Raw genomic sequence first — 19,579 nt, forward strand, 5'->3', positions numbered from 1 at the left:
AAAGGACGTCCGGATCAACTTCCAACTGTACTTTCAGTTAAAGGTACGCATTCAGTAGTGACTGATTTCGATCTCGCGTGAGCAAGGGAGGCACAATTATTGTTGTAACGCTTTTCATTTGCAATTCCATACCCAAAATTGGGAGGAGCTCCTGGATACACAAATTATATCAACAATTTCCTCGGTTGTTCAGTGACGGCCCTCCAACAACGGTTCATGAATTTTCACGATCTTTTCATTCATTACTGAAGTCGACAGTCGCCCTGAAGGAGGTTGGTCTTCAAGCGACAAGTAACATTTCTTAAAGTGTGAAACTCATAAACTCGTGTTTTGTTCATGGCAGCGTACTTTTAAGCTGTTTTATGCACGACAACTGTTTCCACCGCAGTTGTCCCCAACAGAAAACAATATTTCACAGAAGTACGCTCTTCATTCGTTTCAGCCATTGCAAAATTCCACAAACAACGGAGATGCACTACAAAACCAAAACGCATTACGTGACAGTACAACATCAAACACCGAGGACGCCGGTTGGCAGACTGAAGTCTGATGATCATATCAAGTGGTTAGCAGCAGCGAAAGACGGAATTACAAAGGACTTCTCCCACAGAGAACGTTTTCGGTTATTTTGGGAACCTCATCGTTTAAACAGTAATCTTCCACCAGAAATAATATACGTAAGAATGGAAAAAGGAAAAGTATCTGATATAATTCCGCCTTGAACATACGTCTTCACACCTTAACTAAATTATTTTTTTAAATAATGCTGAAAATGTCTACCACAACCTAAAGAATTACAAATAGATAAATAAACACAGCATAAAATTCTCATACTCAGCTATCACCAACTTTGAGAAAACTCTAGCCAGCAACAAATATCAAAACCAGTTTAAAATTTCAAACCGACACAAATAACAATTATGATTGTGGAACACTCTCCTGTCCTCTAGAATGAAGGTCTGTCACAAAATGTCGTATATAGCGCAACGGTAAACACAGATATGACACCAAATACTCTATGTACATAGGATTTACCGCAAATCTATTCAAAACAAGTTAGAACCACTGCACGTTCACTTGACGCAATCCACAAGGCAAAAATGAAAAGCCATTATGAAAACATATATGGCAATAAAAATCAAGGGAAAAATACTCTCATCAACACAACCATACCAAGGTAGTAACAAACCCTACCAACTTTGTATACATGAATCCTACAACGTTCTAACGTTCCTGAACCACAACTCTGAACTAGTCTTTTCAAACCAATAATTATTTTCTAACGGCTAAACACGATAATATCTCACCACCTTATATCCATTCATCTAGTTCATAAAACATCACCCTAATATAAAGTAGAACTGACACTCGTACCAGCTTTACACTTTTGCACGAACAACGTACTCTAGAAATTATCTAATCTCCCTATCACCAATTATCTGTCTGCCTATCTCCAACTAAGATCGCCACAAAAGAATTTTATAATAGAACTACACAAACCTACATGCACACATATGAAATGCTCACTTATATGCAAGCAACTGAAAGCACACTTTCCTTTATCTTTACATTTCATTTATTAAATTATATTATATTTTTGTTCCCCTTTTATATAAATGATCTTCTACAGTAGCCCTACTTCATCCAATATCTCGAACACAATTTGAAGAAATTTGAAAAATACACACCAAACTCTATCTCCACAAAACAGGATGTTTAACCCCCTATATACTAATGAAATTGCTTGTAGAACAATAGGCACCTAAATGAAAACATATTAACATATCAACATAGAACCTCAACGCAAATACATTTGTGAACATCAAAGCGAAAGTGAAAAACTTTTCTATACTAACAAAGCCATGACATGTATGACTAAGGAGCATAGCCTTACGAATGAAGACAGGAAACACCCTAAAAACAAACCACAAGAAGTAAAGACCGATGAGCCTAAACTTACCACCTACCTACATTCTTCTGTAAAGAAAAGTTGACGCCCAATTACCAAATGCTTAACATACGGGCATCTCGCCATTGATTATATCCAGTAATGCCAAAAGCATGAAAGCTACTGTCATACCTTGTACATACTTAAATAAAAAGAAACACCCAACGGCTTGTTTGCAAAGTTCTACATGCAAGAATTCATTCTAAAAAGTAACATAGTACAAAAGGCGGCGAGCTGACAGAAACGTTAGCACGCCGGGCGAAATGCGTAACCGCATTTCGTCTGCCGTTACGTCCTGAGTTCAAATTCCACCGAGGTCAACTTTGACTTTCATCCTTTCGGGGTCGATTAAATAAGTACCAGTTACGCACTGGGGTCGATCTAATCGACTTAACCCGTTTGCCTGTCCCCTCTGTGTTTATCCCCTTGTGGATAGTAAAGAAATAGGTATTTTCTGAGTTACTTTCTGATCTCCAATTCCACCAAGGTCGACTTTGCCTTGCATCATATCGGGATCGATAAATTAAGTATCAGTTACGCACTTGGGTCAATGTAATCGATTTAAAACCTTTGTCTGTCCTTGTTTGTCACCTCTGTGTTTAGCCCCTTTTGAGCAATAAAGAAATAAGTAACATAGTCCCAAAATATCTTCCCATAACAACCAACCACTAACTCTCATTAGATCTATTAGGCAAGCCCAATGATTTGCTTAATCTTCCGAGTCGTCCTCTACTTTTTCCCTTTGCAAAGCATCCTATCCCTAATTACTATATAAGCCCTGATAACATTATTATAGTATGTTATACTGTAGGAGCTAATCTTCTGTTTAGTTTTATCAAGTATAACGCTTTTGCGATTACGATTGTATATAATCTATAAAAGGGCATCCTACATTACCTAGCGAGATTTCCTTATACCAGGCTTCTGTTAGTTGTGCTGCACCCGATAAGAAAGGAACATATAATCGAAATTTTCTATCAACGTCTATCGTTTTGGTTTACACTACCTGATTCAGATAATAGCGAAATATATACAATGTAATTAAATAATATTAAAGCTACCTATAAAACATTGTAAAAAGTTAATCAAAAGCTAATTAAACAGTTTTCAAGGTGGTGCTCCAGGGTAGCCGCTGTCGAATGACCAAAACAAGTAAAAGAAAAATTGAATAAAATAATAGAGAAAACTTACCTACTGGTTTACTAAGATATTTGATAAGGTATACCCTCTTTGTTCCGTAATAGGTGAAATTTACTAGATAATTATCATATTCTTCGAACAACATAATTGGAATGAGAGGCTGTATACTATTACTACTACTACCCTTAATTCCCTACACATTATTTATAACAGTAATAATTCCATTCCAGGTACACATTCCTCGTATTACAAGCGGGTATCACTTATGTATTTGTTTTTGTATCAACATCCTACCTCTGTTTTGCTTTACCAGATAAAATAATCATATAAAACTCTACCATTCAACAATTGTTAGGACCAATCATTGAGTTCCTCCTAACCATCCCCCACAATCAACCACTATACATTTTATAGCCCTATTCTGTAGGTATATCTCCCCTCCTGTCTTTGAAATTTAATCTTTAACAAGAGCATGCTACACTCGGGCCCAGTACTTATTTGAATATTTATTGTTTTACTTGGTCTTCGCTTCAATCCCTATTTCCCACATTTCTTATCCTACTGTAAAAAAAACGAATAGCGCAGAAATGCATCTACAATTGTCTACACTTCATCACTAATCTCCGATATGAACCATTCTAGCTGACTCCAATTTACATCCTCTAACTCGGCCGCTGACCATAAATATCATGTTAACCCTCCTCACAAACTAAATTCTAAATGTAACCCAAAACATTAATACCCATAACAGCCTTCTTTTGTTTTGTGTTTCTCCTATTTTATGGTCACCTCTGCGTGCCTTCAGTTCAGGTGTGTTCCCACTGTGTTCTTGGATGATTCTCCTACTATTTCGGAATTATGTGTTTCTTCTGGTGATTACGGTATTCTGCAATGATGAAATGTTCTCATTCTTCTATTAAAATACATAAGAAGCATCTGTAACAAACTGACCTTAATCTATCGTCTGTTATTATCTTTTGTGTGTATGTGTGTGTGTGTACTAGCAGAAATTCCCGGCAGTGACCGCGTTAAAGAGAATAATGAAATTTAAAAACGCCGACTAGATTACGCAGGTCACAACTGCTAGTACCTGAGATACCGACTTTCTACATTAATAACTTTTCAACCCATGCAAGCATGGAACATAGACGTTAATGAAATGTTGAAAGAAAGTTTTCAACTCATATATGTATATAGAGTAAATACATGTAATTCAAAAACACTGTTTGTAAAGCTTATTTCGTAATAAAAAAAGCAGGAACAGATTATAGACAATGAAAGGCCGATATTGGTGATTCATCTGACAGAGGTAGTAGAGAGCCAATCTGATGATAAATCTGACGTTGGATCTTGAAAGTTGTCATGAATCCTGGCTCAGTTAGATGTCTTGTGGCTTCAAATGATGTTATCTGTAATTCAACATCGTAGTGCTTAATTTTTTTTGGAAGTGCTTGGCATCTTGGTCAGCTGATGACAACAATTTCTTGAATGGCTCTGAAAGTTGTGGGATTGCAGTGACTTTAACCGTTCCACTGCTGCAGCAAAGTGCAGGTGTCTCTCCAGGCCACTTCCTTGCTCTGAATTGTCATTGCAGCAATGGAAAAACTAGTGTCATCTGCATAATGAAGTGCTGGATCATAATTGAAAGCAGCTTCATAAAAGTTGCTTCTCTGAGCTGTTGCAACTGCTCTTCGTTCTGCAGTGGAGATTCTATTCCTTGTCAGCCATGCATACCTCTGTTCATCACTTTGAGATGCACTGGCTTTTGTCGTGCACAACATGTTCGTTTCTTAGTAAGCTTTTCTTTCTGCAGCTGTCTCTCTTTTCCTGGACAGAGACATTCTCTTGACTGACCTTGACATTGTCGACAAATTTGACACTTTCCTGCTAGGCATGGTCATATATGTATACAGAAATACACGGGTGCACAAGATAGTGAACAATGAAAATAACTAGGTAGCAGAAATTATATTTCTTAATAGACGGGCAGAAGCTAAATAAGAAATGTTTACGGAAAATTAAGAATTGTACTGACTGAAGCAAAATTTGTCAGTGAACAAAAGAACCAGTTGGAAGGAACCAGACAAAAGTCGTTAACAGCAGAAAAACGCAAAAGTAAATAAGAAATTACCTAAGTGTACGGGTTTGAGTGAAATTTTTGAAGTTATTTCTGACAGTAAATTATGAACTTCCTTTTATCAGTAATTCCGTTGAAAAAAAAAAAAAAAAAAAGAACCGTGCGAAAGTAAATAAGAATTGTGTAGGCGAATTTAACGAAGAGTACGAATTGAAGTGAAATTTGTGAAGATACTTCTGTCAGTAAATTGCGTATGAAATTACTTTCATCAGTAATTGTGAACTTCTTTCTGTCAGTAATTTTTCATTGTTGTTTGTAAATAGCTATTAAAAACTTACAGTAAAAACAATAGAGAGTGAGTGATATATAGAGAGAGGGGGAGAGAGAGCTAGATAGTTAGACAAATAAGACAGACACACAAATATATAACATACAGACAGAAAAATACAGAGTGATTGATAGATATAGATATAGAGACGGATAGAGAGATATAGATAGAAAAATATAGAGGGATACAGATAGAGATAGAGAGAGATGGGTGGAAAAATGGATGTAGAATAAAATAAATTGTACAAGTATATTAAAATATGTGTAGTTTTGTCTTTTTTTTTTCCCAGGATTTACGAGAGACGCCTCCGGAAAGGTTTTTCCCCAACATTAATCACCGTTGAATAATCTTCAGTTTCAGAAAGCATTTTATTCGCTTGGTATCTTTAAAATGTTTTATCCGTCACAAAATTATATTTCAATTGGTTTTTATATAATACTTGGAAACTGTAGTAAGCCCAAATTTCGTTGTCGATAGTCAACGAAACGGAAATATTTTCGGACTATTCTTACCGGAAGAATGAAAATATATTTGTAATTTTCTAATATATCTTTTTCACTCAGCTTGATATTGAACAATTTCATTTCAGCTTAATGTTGCATTTGGTAAATTGGTTGATACGCTCTTATACACTCCAAAACTGTATTATAAATATTGTGATTACAGTATGATATTTAATCAATTTGCAATCTTCAAAATATGCGCGCTGTTTTCTCATCGGTTAAACTACCGAAAGTATATAGGAGAGTATTCATGCCAACATAAACATCTTTATGCGAAGTTGAAATATAAATAAGCGAGAGGGGATTTTAAGGAAGAGTATTGCATCTAAAACTTAATATATTTCATGGATGAGAAAAACGTTATCCTAGATAGATCATCAGCCAGTTGTAGAAACAGTGCAAAATTTTCTGATACCTAAGGGATATATGTCAAGTATAGTAGTATAAGAAATTACAGAAAAACAAAGACACACACACAATATATATTTATAAACATGTACTGCAAAGCTACTTTATCCTCACTTAAGCACGCCTTCATGAGAATTATGAAAATCTTCGTCTCTTTTTTCCCTAACTACGTCGAATTATATATATATATATAATATATATATATATATATATATATATATCTATATATATATATATATATATATATATATATATATGTATGTATATATATATATATTCTATTATTCCTTTATTACTTGACATGTTTCAGTCACTTGACAGAGCCATGCTGAATCACCGTCTTTTAGTCGAAGAAAATGATCCACTGGATTTATCTTTTGTTTGCCTGGCATTGATTTTATCGGTCTCTTAGGCTGAGCCGTTAAGTTACTGGGATATAATTGCAGCAATATCGGTTCTCAAGCGATGCATATATATCTCTATATCTATTTATATATCTATATCTATATATATATGTATCTCTCTCTCTCTCTCTTTATATATATATATATATATATATATATATATATATATATTATATATATATATATATATATATATATATATATATATATATATGTATGTATATATATATATATTTATATACGACGAGCTTCCTTCAGTTTCCGTCTACCAAATCCACTCACATGGCTTTGGTCGGCCTGGGACTATACAAGACGATTCTTACCCAAGGTGCAATAATTGAGATCCAGACGAATTAGGTACTTAAGTTGAAGCGCCTAGTCAGTCCGTTATTATCGGCACCACTCGAAGTTAGGGGAATAAAATCAAAAGATGCAACAGCATATCAAGTAATACTGCAGCACAACCGTTTCAATATATTGCTCAAGTAAATGTAGCCGCTTGAAACGGTCGTACTGCATTATTATTTGATATCCTTTTGCTTATTTTGATTATATACATATATATATATATATATATATATATATATAGGCGTAGGAGTGGCTGTGGCACGTAGCTTGCTTACGAACCACATGGTTTCGGGTTCAGTCTCGCTGCGTGGCACATTGGCAAGTGTCTTCTACTATAGCCCCAAGTTGACCAAAACCATGTGAGTGGACTTGGTAGACGGAAACTGAAAGAAGCCCGTCGTATATATATATATATATATATATATATATATATTTTTTTTTTTTTTTCTGTGCGTTTGTGTGTGTATATGTATGTGCGTGTATATGTTTGTGTTTCTGTGCTTGTTCCCCTAACATCGCTTGACAACCGATGCTGCTTTGTTTGCGTCCCCGTAACTTAGCGGTTCAGCAAAAGAAAACGATAGAATAAGTACTAGGCTTATAAAGAATAAGTCCTGGGGTCGATATGCTCGACCAAAAGCGGTGCTTCAGCATGGCCACAGTTAAATGACTGAAACAAGTAAAAGAGTAAAAGAGTATATATAAATATATATATATTCATTTATTTCTGTGTGTATTTCAAAATAGTTAAAGAAAAAGAATATATATATATATATATATATATATATAAATTAATAATAAAATATTAGGGAATAAATCCAAACTTACAGGGAAAAATCAGATTTAGGATTAAATCCAATTTTTATAGTAAAATATATTATATTATATTACATTAAATTAGAGATAAAACCACTATTAGTCAAATCAAACAATGAAAAACATAAGCCAATACATAACATTAATTAATTTATATTATTTTAAATATATATCAAAAGTATTAAAAGTTTAATAAAAGATAAAGAGTAAAACATTACGATCGTTTCATGGCTGTACAATTCGTAATAATTCGAGTTATGGTTACAGTCAATCTTCAGGTTAATTGAAATATTTATCTTAGCGTGTGTGCGTATCCGAATGGGCTATATACGTTTTATATATATACACAATATAGTTTGAGACTATGGATCTTCTCAACGCAGACTGGGATGCAACAAATCATGATCTTTCACAAGTTGATTGGGCCTCACGCACGCACACATTCCTGCCAACATAAATACATCATGGCAGACCTTTGTAGATATGTAAAAGATATATGCGCAAAACATACTCCATTAAGATCAGTATACAAATCTAAGTTCAGAATCCTTAGAAATAGAAGAAAAATTATCAGAAACATTTAAAGAATTAACAAGAAAATCAACCAACTTCAATACTGCCAATAGCAAGAGCCCTATTCGACTGTCATTGCATCACTCGAATCAAAAACACACAACCTCCAACAAAATCCTGATGACCATCATTAACAAAGAGCAGCTGAGGAGAATTGGGCCTTTGAGAAAATAAAACGTAATCCGAAAGTGTTCTTTTCATTTTCAAAAAACATAAACTCACTGTTTCCACGGTTGGTCCTTGGTTCATGAGAACACCACTCTAAACGATGATGCAAAATTCATGTACGAATTACTGCAGAGACAATACTGCTCTGATTTCAGTAACACTAATGCGGTTGATCGGGGTAGTGTCAATGATGTAAACCCTCAACTAACCATATGTGACATAAAATTTGTCTCTCCTGATATCCTAACAGCAATAAATAAGATAAAGCACAATTCGACAGTAGGTTCCGATAAGTTCCCGGCCACTGTCCTGATGATGTGTCGACATCAAATTGCACCCACTCCAGTTGAGCTATGGAGAAACTTACTTGATGTAGGCTTCATTTCTGATCACTTTCTTTCCGAGTCAGTCGTTCTATTCAAAAACCGAAACAAAGCTCTTGCAGTTAATTACCGTCCGATTTCACTTACCTCTCATATAATTAAAGTATTTGAGAGGGTGGTGAGATCGCGAATAACTCACTTTCTCGAAGACAACAATTTGGTGAACCCAGACCGGCAAGGTTTCCGTGATGGCAGGGATAGCCTCTCGCAGTTTCTACACCATTTTGATGACATCGTAAAAGCACTGAAAGGAGGCTCCAACACTAACATCATATACCTTGATTTCAGCCAGGTATTTGACAGAGTGAACCATAAAATCCTGCTGAAGAAACTGTCCAACACTGGAGTCCCTGCAAAGCTGCTGCAGAGGCTAAAGTGTTTCCTTACGAATAGAAACCAGCATGTTGTGTCTGAGGGAATACGTTCCAGCTCAGCCAATGTCTGTAGTGGTGTCCCACAAGGTACTGTGTTGGGCCCACTACTCTTCATCAACGACATAGGTGAAGTCATCAGACGTTCTATATTGAAAATCTTTGCAGATGATTCCAAACTCCAGAAAGCCATAAATGGTATGGGAGATCGAACATGTCTTCAGTCGGATCTGTTTGCTGTTGTAGAAGAGGCGACAAATCCTAATCAAAACAATATGCTTCTAAATGAAAATAAGTTATATTTTATTCACTTTCGAAAAGAAAACACTCCTGAAATTACCATATGCTCTACTCTCGGTGACTCCCTAGTATCATCAAGCAACACTGGAGACCTTGTAGTAATTGTTTATAACAATCTAAACTGGAGTTCCCGAGTGAACAGCAAGGTTGACCTGGCCCACAAGAGGTGCTCCTGGATTCTGAGAACTTACCAGTCCAGAGATGCCCACACCGTCATCCTTCTCTACTCTACTTTTGCCTCACCCCACCTTGAATACTGTTGCCCATTGTGGTCTCCCCCTACGAAGCAAATCTAGCAAAAACTGTCTGATGAACGGCAACGAGAAACTCAGAGTAACAGATTTTGTTGAATTTTCTGCTGCTTAAAATAAAGTATATATATATATATATATATATATATATACATACATACATACACACACACACACCACACACACACACACCACACACACACACACACACACACATATATATATAATATATATATATATATATATATATAATATATATATATATATGTAGATATACATATTCATATACATACATACATATACTTAGATACAAATGAGGAACCAATTTCCGTTGCATATCGTAAATCTAGGAATCAATTTAAAAGTACTGGAAAGAACTCACTTTATATAGATTTTGAAAATGGTTTCCTGTTGCATCCATAAACACCTGTGCACGTCTAATCATGTTTAAATACACTCGGCGGTAAAACAATGACATCGGTGGCGGCGACCGAATGTTTTATATTGTTCCTTAGTTCCTGCATTATGTGCAGATTTTGTTTTGTACACCGTGCTCATGAAGTGTACCCGGTGCTAATAATCATATGTTGAAATGACTCGAGAACGTAGTGGACTTTCTGAGAGAGGATTCCATGGACTCGCTACAGAGACCTCATATAGATGTGGCAAATGAAGACTTCCAGTTGGAAGAACTGTTGTCCTTCACTTTCAAAGAAATGGACAAAAAATTGGTCCAACATGCTCATGTAGACCTCCGTGGTCCAATGATGCGTGCCCCGGAATGAGCACGCCGAACACCACACCTTTTGTTTTAGGTGTCGCTGCTCGTAGAGAGGATGAGGATTCTTCGCCACCCAGTACCATTTCATTTGTGAATTTATGTGACCGGAGAGATGAAACCATGCCCTATCACTCAATGTACACTGGAAAGGGTGTTTGTCACCATTGGTAATGCTATTCAGAAGCAATGTGCAGCAGTTTCCTCGCTTGCTCTTGTCATCCACTTTTAATTGCTGTACAAATATAAAAAGACATAGCTTCTTTTTGAGACATTTCAACATCCGTTGACGGGATCTCCTGCTTATGTGAGACTGCTGCTATTTACATGTTAGCTTCTTTGGACTTCGAGTAATCATTTGACGAATGCTCTGAGTAACTTCTGGCATTCGAACCACAGGGTCTGTTTGTTTTCGCAGGTTGTGCACTGATACTGTAGCGTATTCCGTGGTAAGCAATATTTGTATTGTTTTCCGTGCCGGAAATATTTAACCCTGAAAATTTACTTCAAACATTTCACGCATTTACCTAACTCGAGCTTCTACAATCTCCACTCTTTTCGTTGCTGAATATGTCATCGCGCTGGAAAGGTTCAAGCAATCTTACAATCAACTAATGCGGCGAGAATGCAATGGGGATAAGGTAGCAAACAATCGACAAGTGAGCCACGCTTGTGCAAGCAAAGAAAACACAAAGGCACATGGCAACCAGACTGGTTGCTTTTTCGTATGTATAAATTTATTTCTGTATTTACACTATGCTACGGATACCGGGCTACTTTTTTGGTCACCACTATTTATGTGTGTGTGAGAGAGAAATAAATGGAGGGAGAGAGAGAGAGAGAGAAAACTGTGCAGGTGTGTGTGTGAGAGTGTGTATTCACATAGAATGTGCATACGTTGCGCTTATACGTTGCACTTCTACACGCATGGCCAACGCCACATTCTACTCTGGGCTTGTCAAAAACGCCGTTAATTTTAAACACAAGTAAGGCCCGCGTGTGACGCGGTTAGAAATGTAAAAATAAGGAACTTCAAAAAATTTCGATAAAAAAATAATGGACAATAATTTAATTAATAAAAATATTGTTACTGATGAGCAAACAAAAGGTTTTTAATGAATTTTATTTAATAAGAAAGAATTAATATAACGGAAACCTCTTTTGTGAACGTGTTTAAAAAAAATTGCAACCCCTATGGTAATGAGCAATGTGTCTCACGGGGACACTGCATTTTTAGACTAATTGTAAAAAATCATTTGTAATGCAGTAGTTTCCGATTAATCGAGAATCAATCTACTTGGAACAATCCTAGCCAGATTCTGTTTTATGACCTATTACAACGCCTTGAGTTTAACAGTATTTATTGTCTAGTATGCTGTCCTCATGCAACGGATCTCAGTTATTATCTCCTAGCATTAACAACACAGATTAGCGTTGGTCAATGATGTTCGTGACTGGATATTATAACTTAAGCAATTCAGCGGAAAATCATGGACGATTATCTTACGATTTACTGCTAATTGTTTGTTTGAAGCTTTAGCTATAGATTCTAATAGCATATTTTAATATCGTCACTCTAGAAATGGTGGGGATTTTCTCATACTCTGTATTTATTATCACGTTATAAATCATGGTATAAATATATCATGCAATATCTCTAATATGGCATATGGACAAATACTTTACAGGGATGTAATTCAAATGCGATTCATAAATCGATGCATGTATTCATAACATAATTGCAATATGCATTGCTTAGGAGTGTTAGAGAACATGAAACTCATTGTACAGCTTTAAAGATATCCTTGAAAATCTTTGCTGACTTCAAATATTTGGAACATTAATTCTCTTGGAATATTCATGGTGGTGCAAATTATATAATTAAGAAATCTTGATTTGAAATGCCTCGAACATAACTTCTGACGTTATTCATTCTCATATACAGGGACCAAAAGTCATTCAGCATTAAATGTCAGATGGTTCATAAGCTGATGCCATCACAATAGGTTCTTATATTACAATATACAGCCAGACCTTGCGACGTATCGTTCGCCCGGAATAAATAAAGACTCAAAATTTCATGCAACGTGATGAAAAGAAAACAGTTTTGAGTCAGATTTAAATCAAATACGGTACCAAGTTGTCTGTGCCGTAATCCTTGACCTACTACAATTATTAAACTCTTTCTGATGCACGCAAAGAGAATGTTACCAAGTCTCAAAAATAGTGAACACAAGTATGTATATTAAGATCAGTATATAATTGTCTCAATACATTTATAAAAGAGTGGGCATGATTCTAGTTGAGAATTTCGCTTCCAATATATTTGATTTCAATTTTGATTCGTTAGTGTCATCTTCCGTGAGAACTGCTACACAAATACGTTCTGGTTCAAATGTAATACAGGCTAGCAGGTCGTGGAACTAGAGGATAAAATTGCACCTTAACACAAATCACAAACGTTGAACTACAAAATTGATTGCATATATATTCATTCTTACACGCACACGCATAGACAACACACATATACACACATATTTACTTTTATACGCATGATAAATGTGACTGCTTTTACCATCATTGAATTTATTGCAATCTTGATTCGTAATGTTTAACAGTTTGTCATCTGTTAAGGTAAAACTTTCACCAGAGGGAATATTGGCATTAATCTTCAAATGCTTTTACAAATGCCTTTAGTATACAACAAGATGGTAAAATTCATGGAGTAATATCATCTAAAGAAACAATGATGAGAAGATACTGAGAGAGAAAGGGAAGGAGAAAGGGGTGGTGTGTAAGAGAGAGAGAGAGTACGAGAGAGAGAGATGGGCGAGTAAGAGGGAAAGAGATAAGGGCAGACAGAAAAAAGAGAGAGAGTCGTTTTGAGAATATTAGAGACAGATATTAATAGAGAAGGTAAGAGCATCTGAACACAGATCCCAAACGTAGTACAGAATAGCAAACAGAACTCAAAATCTAGCAGAAAATACAAAGCAAAGAATTTAAATTATTAAAAATTGGCCGCAATATTTGCCGTTGATAATCAAGAATGAGAAATCAAAGAGCAGATGATAGAAGACAAGTAGCTCCAACAAGAATAAAAATAGTAATGCAGGAAACAGCAATTTTCAGCAATCAAATATAGAGTAATAAGTGAGCTATTGGCACAAAGCATTTTCTTGCAGAAAGATCTAGTGATACCTCATTCTATAAATGTTTCCATAACTTTGATGTTCATAATCCTGAACAGTAATACATCAGCAAATAATTGAAACGTATTACATAATATAGTCAAGTCAACGTAATTATTTCCATATTTAAAATATTAGATGTTAAAATTCACTTTTACATTTGCTGGAATGTAGACTGAAATAATTGTAAAATATATTTACTTTGCTGACCATAGTCATGCTTGTCATATCAGTCAGTAAATTACAGCAAAACTAGGCGATGAAAAACAAAGTGATAAAATGTATGGTTTTTATTCCACAATAGCTTAATTAGACATCATGTCTACAAAGGATGTGCCACTTATATCCATATATATATATATATATATATATATATATATATATATATATATATATATATATATAAGGCCTTGTGATATTTTTGTTAATGTCTCATTTATATCTATATATTGACCAACCATAAAGGACTAATATTGGTAAAATGAGACATAATTATCGACATGGCCGAAACAACTGTAAGATCTAATGTATATCTATATTTATATTTACTTGTATTTATATTCTTTTTTATATATATTCTAATTATTATACAACATTACTCTTTTGTGTACACTTTTTTATGTACATTCCTTTATGTACACTGATTTGTTCTGCATTTTATATTTAACCCTACATTCTCTTATGTGGTGGTTTAAAAAGTATGTGATTGAGTATTATCTGGTAATTGATATTTGATTTAGATGTATTTCTCCATTTTCTTATCTTCTATAAATATATATATATATATATACTAGCAGTATCGCCCGGCGTTGCTCGGGTTTGTAAGGGAAATAATTATATAAGCATTTTTAGAGATGTAAAGTATAATAGCCATCTCAATATGGCTAACCACAAAGGGGGAGGGGTGTTACTGTAGCTTTTTACGTTCTGAGATTTAATAATAAATTTTATAGAGAGTTACTTCCTTATATATGTCAAAAATGGATTAAAAATGGGAAAAATTGATGCTAAATTTTTTTAAAATCGTAGACTCATCGTAGACGCGCGCTAATACCCAGACGGTCTCGATATGAATCACGACTATAAGATACCCGTTTTGGTTAAACTGCACCGCAAAATGTGGAGTAGTTAGGAATCTAATCGTAGGAGACAGACACACAACCTCACTTTTATATATAAAGATTTCCTCTATTTACATAATATTGAGGTCTCTTTCTTTCTTTTGTTATCTTACTGTTTTTACCAATATACATATATATATATATATATATATATATATAAATATATATATAGTTACAGAGATCTACTTGCATAGCAAGTGACTTGATCTGAGATCGTGTGCTGGAACGAAAACAGTTGCAGCGTTGAATGTGTTTATAAGCCATTTAAGAAACACACAAAAACCGTTAGATTCACTTCAACATTTAAATTTAATTTGTGAAAATATTTTCGTCGCTTTGAGACCGCGACCTGTTAGCACGATATTTTTGTCAGTGAACAGGTCGCGGTCTGAAAGCGACGAAAATATTTTGGCAAATTAAATTTAAATGTTGAAGTGAATGTAACGGTTTTTGTGTGTTTCTTAAATGGCTTACAAACACCTTCCACGCTGCAATATATATATATACACACATATATATATATGTATGTATGTATGTATGTGTGTATATATGTATGCATGTATGTGTGTGTGTGTGCGTGTCTGTGCTTGTGATTGTCCTCCACCACTGCTTGACAACGAATGTTGGTTTGTTTACATCCCTGTCACCTAGTGGTTTGACAAAGGAAACATAGAATAAGTACAATGCTTACAAAAATAAAACTGGAGTTGATTCATTAAACTACAATTCTTCAAGGCATTGCCCCAGCATGGCCACAGACCAATGGCTGGAAAAAGCAGAAATAAAAGAATACATTCTCTGTTTTGGTCATATGTTGAAGGCATGAGAAAGCTTGAGTTTACATGAGAAGGCCTAACAGACCTGGTAGAAACAGCAGCCAAATCTCCCTCAAATCACACCTTACTGTCTTATGTATGTATATATATATGAGCCAATGAGGGGGACCTCTACATGGTAGCTAGACCTGGTAGAAATAGCAGCCAAATTTCCCCCAAATCACACCTTACTGTCTTATCTATGTATATATGTATGTATGAGCCTATGAGGGAGACCCCTACATGGCAGCTAGACCTGGTAGAAATAGCAGCCAAATTTCCCCCAAATCACACCTTACTGTCTTATCTATGTATATATGTATGTATGAGCCTATGAGGGAGACCCCTACATGGCAGCTAGACCTGGTAGAAATAGCAGCCAAATTTCCCCCAAATCACACCTTACTGTCTTATCTATGTATATATGTATGTATGAGCCTATAAGGGAGACCCCTACATGGCAGCTGGACATGGTAGAAATAGCAGCCAAGTCTCCCTCAAATCACACCTTACTGTCTTATCTTTCTGCTACTTGGATATAGGTGTTATATTCGTCGTAAAAAAAACTTTCCTGTCACACACTCACGCACACGCACACACACACACACACACGTACCCTCACACACACACACACACACGCACACCCACACACACCCACTCACACACACGCACGTTAGCTTACAATTTTATTTATATATTTGCGTGTCTGTGTGGAAAGAGGAAGTGGGAGGCAGAGTGAAAGAATCACTCACCACAGTAAGTCAATTACTTTCATTTTATTCGTTGCCCACTGTGTGTGTGCGTTTGCGTGTGCTGTAAACCAGACTAAGAAAAGCATTTGACACACACACCAGAATGTGAGTTTTCTGTAAATTTTGCTTAACTGGAGTTTAAATTTTAAAAACTGGACCTGGCATGACGCGATGCATTGTACTCTTAAAAATGCAAGGTAAATTGTAATTGAAGAAATCCTATATTGTAGATTTGTATAACTCCCAAAGGGAGGCAGATAAAATCTGCCTTTTATAATAAGAGATATGTATATATATATATATATATATATATATATATATACACATATGTGTACGTGTTTGAGCGTGTGTGTTGATGCAGTACATTTATGTAAATAAATCCCCTCACGAAACAAGGTTTTCGAAACCTTTTTTGTCTGTACAAATATATACCTCTCCCCTTAACCTAAAGGTGATCAGTTATCTCCCTTGCCCACAACAATAACAATAATAACGATAACCAATTACCGCCTCTTATTTTTTCACTTGTGAAGTCATTCCTCGTACATATCCTCACACATATGGACAAAATTTCTTCTTAAGAAAATACATATTCAAATAAGTAAACCATAATATCATGAAAAGCAAAAGCGAAACCGGTTGATATATTAAAAAGTATATGAAAACTATGTAAGGTGTGTGTATTTTCCTTTTTTTAAATTTCTTATATATATTATAACTCACCACGTGAGATTAATCGACATTCGTTCCTTTCCTGTTACTACGATATATAACCTGTGCCCCACGCAGAACATAATCACGATTCAAGTGTGATAATTCACGATAAGCAACTAAAATAGGCCTAGGCCAGAACTTTGAAATATCTGGGAAGAAACATCTTGGAAGTAGACTAACCTTCAAGAGTACTCTTGATGACGAAATCAACGTTAGAATATGTTCATTCCACCGTTTAAGCAATCAGTAAAACATACATTTTGCAATTTGAAAACGGTCTTTTGAAGCTTGAAACTCAAACAACTGTAACTCATTGTAAGCATTATTTTTAACATAAAAATTATCTCCACAAAATCCATCTCTTCTCAGGTTTTTGAAATATGATACTGTACCAAGAACTTTTATTTTATTATTCTATTGTATATTGTGTCAACCTATAAATAATGCAGTTTTCTTGATTGCGTGAAATAAAAGTGAGTGTGGGCGGAATATACTACCTCCATCTACATGTTGTAAAAGCAACTATTAATTTTACATTGGGCTTTACATAGTGCAAGTTTTGAAGTGTGCAGCTTGATTTCAATAGTTATTTTTCCGAAGCTATAATGGAAGTGACAAAGGAGCATATTCGACATGTTTTGCTTTATATGTTGCTTTAAAGGCAACAACGCAACGGAAAGTGTGAGGAATATTAATCCATTATATGAGGATTGGGCAATAAGCGTAAGCCTGTATCAACGGCGGTTCCAGAAATTCCGAGTCCCTTCGAAGACGAACCTCGACTTGGAAGATCCGTAGAGCTCGACGAGGACGTCTTGCATACCCTGGTGGAACAAACCCCATCGGAACAGTTGGCGAACTAGTAGATAAGGTTAAATTTGGTCAGTTACTCATTTATCAAAACCTGTATGCCGGAACTGACAGAAAACTGGGTGAATGGGTTCCTCACAAATCTTTCGAGTCTACACGCACGCAGAGAGTGAATGTGTCTTGTACTTTGCTGTCACGTCTCACGGATGAACCATTTTTGGATCGAATAGTGATTGGTAACGAGAAATGAGTTGTCCATAAAAATGTCAAGCCTCGATTATAGTGGGTATGAAAAGAAGAAATACCGACACTTGAGGCTAAAAAAGGTCTTCACAAACGCAAGTTGTTGTTATCTGTTTAGTGGGATATGAAGGGTTTATTCCACTTTTGATTTTAAATCCAAACCAAACGATATCAAATGAGATCTAATGCGAGCAGTTTCAGCGACTTTAGTCAGCGCTAGGAGAAAAACAACCATCTTTGGTTTTAAGACGAGACGAAAGGTGTTATTCCATCAGGCTAATGATCAGCCATATACAGCGAGGATGACATTCAAAAGCCTGGATCAATTCAATTGGAGACTATGCCCCAGCCACCATATTTGCCGGACGTTGCTCCAATTGATCATCACTTATTCTGAAGTCTACAAAATCAGTTCGGGGGAGAAATATCAATTCTGTAGATGGGGTCACAACAGTACCGGAGGAGTATTTTTTGTCACAAACAAATGAATTTTGGAAGAGGGGGGCCATGCAAATCTACCAGATAGATAGAAGTGCATTGTAGAAAATGAAGAAGCGTATATTTTAGATTATAAATTTACTTTGTGCATCTTAAATTTGAAGAATAAAAGAAGTATAAACAACCACACTATTAATGGGATGACCCTATATATATATATATATATTCCCGTGTTGTTGATCGCTCTCCATTCTTTTCCTCTCATCCATTGTCTAAGAGCATAGGCCCGTGAAACCAATAACACACCCTTCTGATATTTGCGTCTCTATCTTCTGGTTTTTGTAAATTTGAACCATATATTTATACACAGACACACACGCTCGCACACACACACACACACACACACACACAAACACACACATATATATATATTTATACATGGTTGTAGTAATAGACATCAAAACACCTGTGTAATTACATGGTGGACTCTTCGAGTAACGTGTCTTGCTGAAGTAGAGAAATGCGTTGGAGCTTCACGTGGTGGTATTCGGAAATTACGTCTGGAAATACTGTACTTTAAACGCACGTTTTTAAAATCATATATCGTAACCAAAGGTATAAAAGTTGTGAAGAAGCTTGTGTCAGACAGCCCAAAGTTTTGGAGCGAATTCAAAGAAAAACTCGTTAACATGGTGGATT

The sequence above is a fragment of the Octopus sinensis genome, linkage group LG1 (genome assembly GCF_006345805.1).
Source record: "Octopus sinensis linkage group LG1, ASM634580v1, whole genome shotgun sequence".
NCBI classification, from domain to species: Eukaryota; Metazoa; Mollusca; class Cephalopoda; order Octopoda; family Octopodidae; genus Octopus; species Octopus sinensis.